The following is a 12764-nucleotide window of genomic DNA, read 5'->3' on the forward strand; positions in this document are numbered from 1 at the left end:
TTTTCTTTGTTCTTATGCTGCATCTTTTCCTTTTGTTGAAATCATTTATATGAAATCATTTGATTTGATTCATGGTGTGATATATGAAACCATGTTGATGTAGGCACAAAAGTTTAAAAAGGTCACAGTTTAACTTCCTTACTTGTGACTTATATCATCACTTATTATCACTTCAATTTTCAAACTTGACACTCAGTGGCGAAGCTCTTTTGGAGCTGGCGGATCACGGCCCCAAATATTTTTCAATTTTTTTAAAATTATGTTTAAAATTTTGTAATTTATATATATATTATTAAATTTCTTAAATGATGTTTATCTTTTTAAGTTAGGAAATAATATATTAAAAATTTAATAAAAATTTAAGTTATGTATTTTTTTAAAGTACAATATTTAATGTTAATAAATAATAAAATATAATAAAGAAAAAAATTTATTAAGATAATTTTCATTTTCTCTCCTATGAGTTTTTCATATGTTGTACTCATCTCTCACTTTTACCTAATTATTTTTATTATTGAAGAAAAAAAAACAAGTTAAATAAAAACTCATTATTTTTATCCTCATTTTTTAATCTTTTCTTTCATTTTTAAAGAAAAAAGAAGGTAACTTTCTCTTATCTCACTTGGTAATGAAATAGTTGTTTAATATTTAGCACTATTTTTTATCTTATGAAATTTTGTATATTATTTATTTTTTTATGAATGTAGAAGAGTAAGTAATGTATTATGTGATTTTTTATAAACAATTTTTAAGTGTACTTGATTATCATAATTTTTTGTAGTAGTTATGTCTCTTAATGTTTGATTAGATTATGATAAAAAAATTAGTATTAAATTTGTTTTTTTAAATAGGTATATTGATGAAAAATAAAAGAATAAATTTATTTTTTTAAATTGATAAAAGAAAAGTGAAAATCAAAACAGGACAATATCATTACTCATCGCATAACAATGAAATGAAATGAAATGTTTGTAATGACTTTTGAATCGATATGTGAACATTAGTAAAAAGGCAAAATGAATATTTTGTAGATAATATGGTTATTTCTATTGGAAAAATAATAGCTAAAAAATGTAGTTATAAGTTCTAGAATATAAAAAAAAAATAATGGATAATCTTTAGATATGTGTAATTTTTTTATAGTTATAGCTATACTAAATTATATATTCATTTTTATTGAATTAGTAACAGTAATATTAAATATATAAATTTTAAGTATATTATTTTGACTTTCCCATCAATTTTGGTCAAGATCCGCCACTGTTGACACTTTTTAGCCTAACTTTAAGCCAAAAATTTTAAAACAAACGAATTTGACTAACTTTTCTAGTATATAAACAATATAAATATTATTATAATTGTAGTCAACTATATGCATAATAAATTATTAAAATATTTAGTTTTTTATAGCTATCTTAAGAAGATTTAATATCTTGAGGTAAAAAATAAAAGTTCAACCACGAAGTGGACGTGCCGGAGTGGTTATCGGGCATGACTAGAAATCATGTGGGCTCTGCCCGCGCAGGTTCGAATCCTGCCGTTCACGATTTTTGTTTTTTTCATACAAAACTTTTCATGCATTGGAGGGTGCAAATTCTACATTATTATCCTATAAAAATATTATAGATTCTAGCATTTTTTTTTTCTGTATAGAGTTATCTAGAATTTTGAATAGTATTATTATGACTTGTCTTACGACTCTTACAACATTTTTCAATAAAGTAATTCTAATGGAAACTATCTTATGTTATTCTTATTATATATTTCTCATCGAAATAGATAATAGAGAAGTTATATTGATATTGATGTATTTTTTTTTCCTACAATGTAAGATTAGTAATTTTTGCATCTACTACCACACCTGCTTTAGTTATCAATTGCGTAATTGTTAAAATAAAAATGATCCAAGTGAGAAGACATACTGTTTATCCATCCTGTGTGTAATCATTATTAGTATAGTCAACTTGTCTTAAATATATATATATATATATATATATATATATATTAATTGTTATTTCAAAATAAATTTGGCAAAGTATTTGCATGAACCTTGAAGAAGACATGTAGCACACATGATATTCGGTCATGTTATAATAAGATATAATAAGTTCTTTTATTGAACTCTAATAATTTGATGCGTTATATATCTTCTAGTGTTTTATAATCTTTATGTAGTTTTTTTACTTGCTACAAGTGCATAAAAAACAAACTTGCAATTATATATACATCTTAAACTTCTTTAATAAACTTTTAATATATTTCCTTGATCGATAAAGTAGTAATCAACTATATTATATCATACTTGACATTTTTAAACCTTAACATTTTATTCAATGCCTTTGCTTATAAATCACTGTGATGTCAAATCTTGTGCTAAGAGAGTTATTAAACATATAATTGTATTTATGCAAGCAATTGAAACGAATGTTTTACACAATTCTAAGTTATTGCAAGTATTCCTTATTGAATAAGGTGAGGAATGACGCTTCCACATTGATGGTTGGCGAAAATTCTTGGTTCAACCCTATCAGCAACGACAACGTGAGGGAAGTCGAGGTTGTGGTTCGTGATGACAATGCGACATGACAAAAGAAGAAGAACACTTGATGCACAGTGGAGGTGTGAGACAGAAGAAAAAGAAATGGTTTCGCGCTTTACAAAAGGTATAATATTATATCGATTTTCCACATAACCGATCTAATATACATCCTGATATTTATTTTTGAAAAAACGGCATATTAGATTGGTTCACTTCATAACCAATCTAATATTCCTATATTAGATCGATTCTCCTCATAACCAATCTAATATACTTCACAATCTTTACAAAATTGCCACTGCGTCTTTTATTAGATTGATTCTTGTACAACCGATCTACTATGTTGTTCTAAAATCATTGTTTTGCACTAGTGTAAGAGAATTATTAAACTTATAATTATATTTATGCAAGCAATTGAAGCAAATGTTTTAGTCAATTCCAAGTTGTTGCAAGTATCCCTTATTGAAAACCTTATCTTGCAATTTTATATAATGTCATCATGATTGAACATTTTTTATAAACTCAATTAAGTCCAAAGACATATTTCCATGCGGACAATCTATTAGAGTTCCTAAGTATTGTTGTTTTAATCAATTTAGGTACTTCCTCCATTACCTTAATACACATTTTTTTCATTTTTATAGGTTTTAAAACACTTAGACTCAAACATTGTCTTATTAATTTTTCATGTATATCCTTTAAGAATCTTACTTATCTAAGAGTATACTCTAATGAAGAATCTTATTATTGTGTAGGTGAATGAAGCGTACTTAAACTATTTGCCACTTCTTAAACTTCTTCTTGATTTTGTTGTGCTAGAACAAGGGAGTTGTTTCTCGTTATTTTTAATGCTAACAAGCTTTGTTTGTTGAAAAAGGGAATTTGTGTTGTTTTGTGAGAAGACATCCCAAGCTTCATCATTTTCCTTTAGGTCTAGTAGGCCTTTTATCATGTTTTTCTCTTATAGCAACTTCAAAACTTGGGTGTTGAAGTGATAAAATCTTTAATGGTAATGTCATGAATAATCAATTAGGACTTTCATGACAATATTAGTAGTATAATTAAATCTAATATGTATACTTCTATCCCTCTTCTCCACGCATGCATTTCATTTGAAGTAAATAGCATAGTTATTTGATTCCAAATGTTAGTTTAATTTTTAGCAAGTGTGTTGGATTTAATTGTAGCATCAACAAGGTTATATTCACAAAAATTTGTTCATATGAAATAGTGATCTATAATCTATTTGAATTTGCAATGAAACAATAATTTGGATTACTAGATTAAAATATAACTCGTTAATAATTAATGTAAATGATACTGATATAGGAGCTCTGGGATTAAACCTCACTAATCTTCCTCTATTGTACTGTTACTTATTTGCTATATGACAAGTTCATTACTCAGTGTTCCTGGAAGTATTGAGTTAATTTTAAATCAGTTCATTGACTAAAGAACCTAAGGATATCAAATTTAGTGTCATTTCTCAATTCTTGATTGAGTGAGTCGTTGATTTAAGAACATGACTCTATGTTCAACTAAAATAGTTGGATCTATTCCTAGCATCCAACAACATTAGATGATCTAATTGGATCTTAACTTATATCGGTTTCCCAAATCAATCCAAGATGATGAAGTAAGATGAGTGGTTAGTTCATAAAAAACAATTAACGCAAATCAAATCACTAACATTGAATAAAACACTTGAATACATATAATATTAATACCAGTACAGAAAATCAGAAAAGTCTACATTCAACCCAAAACGTGAGAGTCTAGCTACTCATGACAATGGATATTATTACAAGCATTTGAAGTTTCTCCCCTTTCCCATGTCTCTCAAAATAATATTACAATAAGTATCTAAAAGTAGTTCTAGAGAGAACCTATAATCATTATATGAAAAACAAAAACATGATTATGTTTTTATAGAAAATAGAGCACAACTCTAGCTCCAATTATGGTGATTAACTTTAGAAGTTTCCTTTCTTGGAGGGTTTTCTCTTGGCTTGGGCTTTTGTTCTTCAGCATTAGAGATTTCCTCCCACAGAGAGTTTTCTTCAAGGCTCACCTCCCTATTCTAGTGCTTGGTGTTTTCTTGTGAAAGTTTTCTCTTATGGCTCAACACCAATATCTTTACTCAGTTACAAAGGTCATATTTGAATTCTTGCTTAACCACCTTTTGGTGTTCAAAATCAAATTTGGGGCTTAGCTGCATCATACTTCAATTTACCAAAAAATTGTTGCAAATCACAAAAAAAAAAAACAATTTCCTATTTTTTTGTTTCTCAATACCTCATATTGTAATTTTAAACTAAATAGGTTAAATTTACTCAAGATCATATCAAATTTATGTATTTTAAGTGTCAAAAAACATATATAAAAATAAGTAAATTAAGCACATACCAACAATCTTTCTCTATCATTTGACTAATGATAAAAAGATTCTCTTTAAGAATAACAATAAGTAAGATGTCTTTGATGAGTCTCATCTTTTTTTGTCTACGTCACAATGACTTCACTAGAGTATAATTTACCAGTAAAACTTTTAAATTTTACATAGTTATCGTTATCACTAAAGATTATTTTGTCTTTGGCCATTTGATTATTGCATTCTCTACCCAAGAGCCAACTTCCACTTTTTATTCACTAGAATATAAGGTAACATAATAAAGTTGTTGCTCATGATTTTGTTCTAGATGAACTTTGCTTGATGCTTTATCTTTTTACAAGAATCCTTCTTCACATGTTCAAATTTCTTACAGTAGTAACATTGTGATTTTCCATGATACCAACAACCTTTATCTAAGTGACTTGACATCTTGTATATGCCACATCGAGGATATTTGTCTTAATTAGACTAAAAAATTTATATAATTGATACAAATAAGGACAAGGAAGAAGTTGTTTAAGATGTAGTAGAAAAGGAAGGGGGAGTAAATACAAGAAGCACAACAAGAAACAAACAAGGAAGAAGAAATCAAAATACGATTCTAAGAGAAACATGTAAACATATCGTGGATGAATGAGACATGTGAGAAGGTACATAGAGTTTCTAAGTAACACATGTCATGTTCAAATGTATGTGATTGTTGTAACTTCACATTATTCTTTCTTGTTTTTAGGTGTCACATTTACTTTTTTTAGCAAAACCTCAATGAACTTTATATAAATTTAAGCAACTACCCTTTTGTCTCTCCTAAATTCAAGAAATCATCCATGTGCTGATCCTGATTTGAAATTAACTAAAGTGTTAAACATAATACTCAAAGTATAATCATTAATTTAGTTAGTCTTAGAATTTTTGTTTTCTAAAGACATTGTTGGTGACTTTTGGTGTCAAATCATTACTGTAAAATCACTTTTGGAGATTATATATTTTGTAAGATGTCTTGAGGATGTGATTGTTGGAAATTTTTTTGAAGTGATGAATCCTCCTCAATTATATTTATCCTTTAGGATTTATCATAATGCGTTCTTTGTCATTTTCTTTCCTCAATCCATTTTTTTTTTCAACTTATTCTTGCTTCTTCTTCTTTTCTTTTCTTTTTTTCCTTTGGTGCGTTGAGTTGGATCCACCTTGGATACACACTTCCATAAGCTATTTAAGTTCTTTCATGAAGTTCTTATTCTCCAACACTTCTTAAAATGATTAAATTAAGATTATCTCTTCCTTTTAAAGAATTGCATAAAAAGTTCTGTTATCTTCCAAAATTTCTCTATTCTTCTTTTCACAATTTTGTTTACTCCAAAATCATAATTTGACCTTTTGATTAAAAGACTCACAAACTTTTCATTATACTTTTCAATATTTATGCTTATAAGAAGTCATATTATAGGATAGATATATATTAATTCAATCGTAATAATAATTATTACATTACATTAATTAAGAATAGAAATTAGGATTCTCTTAAATTTTTTTCACATGACACTAGTTAAGAATAGAGGAAAATGTAGATGTAGTGTAGCACTTCTGTTATCGGAAGAAATGTTATTAAATTCTCTTATTTAACTCCAACGGCAAACATATGCTTGTATTTATAGGCTTACAACAACGCTTGGAAATGATGAAAATATTAAAAAAAATTGCTTATGTTTTACCATCTTCTCTATCTAAAGTTATCAAGGATTTTGAGGAATATGAGCAGAAGACTATATAATAAATGCTATGCAGCGTCAAAAGAAAGTTACCAAGTAATTATAACAGTTACTAAGTAAATTGCTAACTTAATTTAAAACAAGATGTCTGAAAGATATATAGCAGAAATTCAAAAATTGACAATTATATTGTCAATGGTGTACAATTCAACATCTTGTCTTTCTGAAAGAACGAGTAGCAACGCCAAAAAACTAGAAACTTCACACTTCACACTTCACCTCCTTGATTTTCGGGGCCTATCACGTAAAGAAAATAAGAAAGCGAAGCAAATACCAAGTGTAAACTAACACTGAAACCAAGTACCAAATTCATAAAAGATGCAGCATATTAAATACAGAAGAAAAAAGCTTTATGAATACGTGAAATTATGAAGATATAGAGACTCACTTGGAGAATTTGGTTGGCAATTTATCACCTAGACTCAGTTTCTTAAACCGTGAATCAGATTCTTCTAGCAGATCAAGCTCAAATGCAGCCATGTCAATAGCTTGAGCCAATCTCTTGTCATCATCAGCATTATAATAACAATCTCTTTTCTTTGCATCAAGAACAAGCTTTTTCCATACACAGTCACTGCTCACTAAAGTAGATGCATTTCCTATTACCCAAAGGCAATATCTGCATTGAAAACACTCATTAATTTATCGTAACATGGAAAAAAAAGTAAGTTTGAGCGGAATGTTCGAGTACCATACCTAGCCCTAGTCAAAGCAACATTTGCTCTTTGTGCATTGGTAAGAAAACCCACTTTTCCACTCCCATTGGATCTCACAGTTGAAATTATTATGATATCTTCTTCGCCTCCTTGAAAACCATCCACAGAACGAACGCTCACAGAGAAACCAGGATGAGAAGTGGAACAGTACTGCTTAATTTTTTCCTGAATCTCATACACTTGTGCATTGTATGGAGATATGATTCCAATGCTAACCCTTTTCTTTGACTTCATAAACGCTGCCAAAAAAGAGAATACAATTAAGATGAATCAAAATAGCGCATTCAAAACTATAAATATAGAGATATCTTTATAGAAAGCAGTCTGAAAATTAAACCTTCTTTGAGGCTTCCAATAATCTCAGAAATTGTTGCAGCTTCCACCATGTTCTTTGAACTAAATCCTCCACGACCGAAATGCTCTTTACCCTTTGATACGTTAATAAAAGAAAAAGATCCATACATCGCTCCCTCAATGAAACTCTTACTGTAACTACTTTGGACAACATTGGAGCCATCAGAAATTAACCCATCGTAGAACTCTTTGCATGGAAACAAGCTAATAGATGGGTGCATTCTATACTGAACAGCTAGCATATGTTTCTTGTATCCCAAACGTACAAGCCTCTCGAACAAACTCCTTCCAAAGTCAGCATTTTCAGCAATCTAAAAACACAATGATGTTTCATATAATAGATATCAAATTTCATTTTTCTAGCAATGATAAAAAATAGCACAACTCAAAACTAATTACCTTGCTTTTGACCAATGCAGGAAGTTGTTTCTCATCACCGATGAGAATGCAATGGTTTAGCCCTGGAAGCCTTAACGGAATGGCAGATTCGCATTCTTTAAGCTGAGCTGCTTCATCAATCACTAAAAATTTTATTGGGTTCATCCCTTCTGTATACAGTTTAATAGAGCCTGAAGCAGTACATAAAATTGTGCATGCATTCATTAAGCAAAACTTTTCTATTCCACCTATCTCTGGAATATCAGGAAGGGATACTGATTCGAAAATCAATCTAATTTACGGCACTTTGTGCCTGATGATCCAAAGCAAACAGGACCGATGTTACTTTCTTGATAACTATTAAGAGATACCTTCAATCTTGCTTCAACAGAATCTAACAAATCCATAACTTCAATCATATTCTTCACCTGTTCTGTTGAAATGAATGATGTTGGCAAGTGTGTATACAAAGTTTGCATACAGAACTTGAGCTTCTTTGTTAAATCCGCAAAAGTTTGCTTTATAAATTGCTTCATGGTTAAAACACTTATCATCCCTTGTTCCGTATGAAATCGTTCGAAAACGTCCATCCGGTTCTGCATTACATACTCCGCAAAAGTCATTGTGCCACTAATCTTCATTCTTTGCTTGCATGAACGAAACGCAGAAGCTAGATCAATATCTTTCAACGTGACAAATTCTTCCAACGACATGGCACCCTTTTCTTTCTTATATAAGGAGTATTCTTTCTCAGGATCTACAAGTAAATAATCATTGATTCCAGACTATGCTGCCAACCCGACAATGAAGAAAAGCACTCCCCAAGATTTTTCACACGATGATCAAGAAACACATCCTTAAGGTTCGGACAAGAATCTAATTTCATCCTCGATTTATTGCCCATAAGAACTATGTCACCTAAACCATAAGTTTCATACTCAGCCGAACCTTGAAATAACCCATGCAAACGAGCAGCAACTTGCAAAATAGCAGTGTTAGTTGGAGCACAAGCCAACGATCTGTGTTTCAACTTGAGTAGACAAAACAACAAGCAAGCAAGAGTCTTTGTTTTTCCAGTCCCGGGAGGGCCCCATATTAGTTTGATATCACTGTGGGCACATTTTATCATACCAACACAGCTTGATACAGCTTCCTCCTGGGATTCATTTAGATTCTGATTCTGTAGAAGACAACGTGTAGTTATACCATGAAGCGTTTTGTTTTCTTCAGACTGGCAATTTTCGCATGTTTCTCCACTCTGAAAAGTATAAATTAGGCATTCAGAAACTAAACGTTTGAAGGATTGAGATTGTATTGAAGTTAAACAGTAACGATTTATCTGCACACTTGATCACTAAAATTGTAAGTTTTAGCGTTTAACTTTAGACAGATTAGGTTAAAATTTTATTTTTTACAACTAAAGGTGATATAGTGAATCTTACGTTTACTTCTGGCTGCAACACCTGCTTAATGATGTCCAAGTCGTAATTCTCCGGCAATGAGTGTAGTGCCTTCCATACACGATTACTTGTGGTCAGGTTGAACAGAAAAACAGCATATAGTTTGTTGCTGCTAAGGTCATTTAGAATATCCATTTCCATTATCTTGGATGACAGTATTAGTATTTCTTCATTTTGCGAACACACATAAGCAATATGGTAGAATCTTCTTGGTCTATTCAGGTCATCGACTCTTCTAGGTTTAACATCTGTTAAAGAAAATATATCTCCTGACTCAGGAACATATTTTCCACCGTTTTCTTCCTCCTCATCTTCTACTTCATCAGATATATTTTTCAACGTTATCTGATAGAACAGCTCCTTGTCAGGTCTAAAAAACCTGGCCCTCTGGAAACTTTTGATTTCACAGAAACGAGCACGAGGCACACCCTTCAAGCTTGAACAAAGATCAGAGTGTGTTTCCTCGATCAATGGAACGATGAAGGAGTTCAAGTAACTAGATACTGACTCAAATGTCTCTGGTATTTTTTGTACCTGCGAGAAAATGGTTTAATTTCCACAGTATTCAACATTAATAACACTAGTTAAAATATACTTTTTTTGAAATACTTTCAATTTAATAACGCATAAGTATTTTTTTCAATGAGTGATAAAGGTGAGTACCAATAAGTAGTCTGGCACGAAAAATACTACGTAAACCAAATCGAAGAAATTCAATATGAAAAAGCAACAACAAAAGCTTGAACAGAAATGGAAAAGGTTACATAAGAATGTGAGATTTGGACAAAGATTTTTGCTTTGAGTAAGAGGTAAAAGAACCTTGTTTTTGTAAAGATCTTCATTCAGAGCATCCTTAAGTTTCCAAGAGAAAACAGTGTGTAAAAGGCTGTACTTATCATCATCCTCTTCTGTTGAAGAACAGATGATAGTCTTCTTGGGTTCCGCACTTGTCACTTTCTTCTCCACTCTACGTAAAACAAATGCATAAACAACACAATCAGCTTCCTTTCATTTTGAACCAAAACACAAATAAACAGTGAATGAAAAAAACTTGAAGACTCTCGTGATCATGCAACACATTACACTGAAGTAAAAGAGAAAAAAAAAAGGTTAAAATCGTAGTGTATATAAATGTAAGTTGCAATTCTTACTTTCCAAAGTAAGAATGAAGTTGGGACAAAGCCTCAAGTCGTTCCATGAGGCAGAGTTAGAGAGGCGAACTTTGTGCAGTGTTTGATAATTTTGGTGGAATGTGAAGGGAAAGAGATCAGAGAGCAGAAAATGGAAAGGGATGGGAAAAGCTCCTTCAAATGAGTTTGCTATAAACATAACATAAATAATGGTGTATTTATTCTTGAATTTCAGTGTGCTACAATTATGAGAATTTTTACCACACTCACACTATTTTCAATTTTATTTCTTCAGTACTGTATTTTATATTGACTGAAATACTACAGTTTTAAGTTAGTTCTTAGAAAACTGGTTTGTATGTTTTTTTTTTTATTTCCTTGATTTTTAATTAATTAAAAATAAAAATTTAGAAGAAATTAAAATTAATTATATAATATTTAATTAATTAGACTAATAAAAAAATTAGATAAATTAGTTTTTAAAATAAATATATTTAAAAAGATGTTTATAAATGAATATAAATAAATAAAACATTTAAAGAAATTATATATAAATAGACAGTGATACCTAGAGTGCATAAAAATCAAATTCTTTTGAAAATATTCTCATGAAATAAACAGTTTCTTTCTTCTTGCTATTTACAAAAATAAAAAACGTTTTTTTCTGAAACAAAACAAGACTGGCTTTCCTACGAATTGAGGCCTCACACTATGTTCTTGGAAAATAAATGTTAAGAGGCATTACTTCGGGTGTACGTCGTCGTTTGGCTTCTCTCATAAATGTGCCCTGAAATGAAACTGGTATAAAAATCTCAAATAATTAAAAAATATATATAACAAATGAAGCACGCACCTTAAAATTCTCTTGCAGACAAAAAGTAGTGATGCATAATCATTTAATAGAAAACAAAATAAAATGAATTTTACAGACTTTCCCAATTCCTTTCTCATTATGTTGTACAAATTGAATGACAAGAATATGAATGGACCTAAGAAAATGGGTGATTTTTTGGGTGGAAATGTGGTTCAAATAGAACAAAACAGAATGATTAAATGTCTTTTGGTATGCTAATTGAAGTTAATTATCTACAAGGAATTGCTAAAGTCACTACTTTTTTAGTAGTTTTGGTTGATGAAAGTAAAATGTTAAATCAATTTGATGAAAGTAATCTATTATCGGAAGTATAAAAGTTTTAGAAGTGTACCAGAAATGACGTGTTGTTTAATAACAATTGTTACTTATTCATGACTTTTGGTTTTCATCACGTGACTGCAATTTGTAGGATCTTTCCAATCTCTAGATTCTGCATTTATGACCACAATCATCAAAATCGACTTGGGAAGCTCGATATCTAAAACAATAAAGCTATTGTTCTTCTTTCTCTTATTATCAAAACATATTTTTCACTGTAGTATTCAGTTTTGGGAACTAGAGTATTTTGGACAACTGTACACGCCAAAACTTTAAAATTTTAAAAATATAATGGTATATACTTTAATCTTGTGATTTGTGTTTGGGTAAGACATTTTAACAAGAAGTTAAAATTCATACTAATTTAATTACTTGTAATTAATTATTTTTATTTTTTAAATAATTAGTTTTTACGAACTCACTCAAATATCTTAAATTTTATTTTTTTATTTGAATGAAATAATTTTATTTTATTTTACGACGAATTCAACTCTACTTTCGACTCTAACTTAATTTAGCTTGATTTTTAATTTTAGTGATTAAATTCGACCTTTAACCCAGCCCGAGCAATCCCGACCTTCGGCCCGTACTAGTCAAACTCGATTTTTGGCTTGAGCAGACCCATTTCAACCTTAAGTCAGCCCCGATCCAACTTTAACTTTTGCCTAGGTCGACCTGACTCGACCTCTAGTCAAGTTGTCCCAACTTGACCTTCGACTTGGGCCAGCTCAATTCAATCTTCGGTTTGGATTGGCCTGATTAACCTTTAGCCTGGCCCTACCCGGCTCGACTTTCAACCCGCACGACAAGTCTTGACCTTTAGCTTGATTGTTT

General features: G+C 30.4%; 1 non-coding gene and 1 pseudogene across 1 annotated transcript; one reads left to right on the forward strand and one right to left on the reverse strand.

The window, feature by feature from the left end:
- Positions 1 to 1464: 1464 nt before the first annotated feature.
- TRNAS-AGA lies at positions 1465 to 1546 on the forward strand. The gene has a single exon. It is a non-coding gene; the product is annotated as a tRNA-Ser (tRNA).
- Positions 1547 to 7084: 5538 nt separating this feature from the next.
- Positions 7085 to 10806, reverse strand: LOC114195102 (annotated as a pseudogene).
- Between the last annotated feature and the right edge of the window lie 1958 nt (positions 10807 to 12764).

The sequence above is a fragment of the Vigna unguiculata genome, chromosome 8 (genome assembly GCF_004118075.2).
Source record: "Vigna unguiculata cultivar IT97K-499-35 chromosome 8, ASM411807v1, whole genome shotgun sequence".
In the NCBI taxonomy this organism is placed as follows: domain Eukaryota; kingdom Viridiplantae; phylum Streptophyta; class Magnoliopsida; order Fabales; family Fabaceae; genus Vigna; species Vigna unguiculata.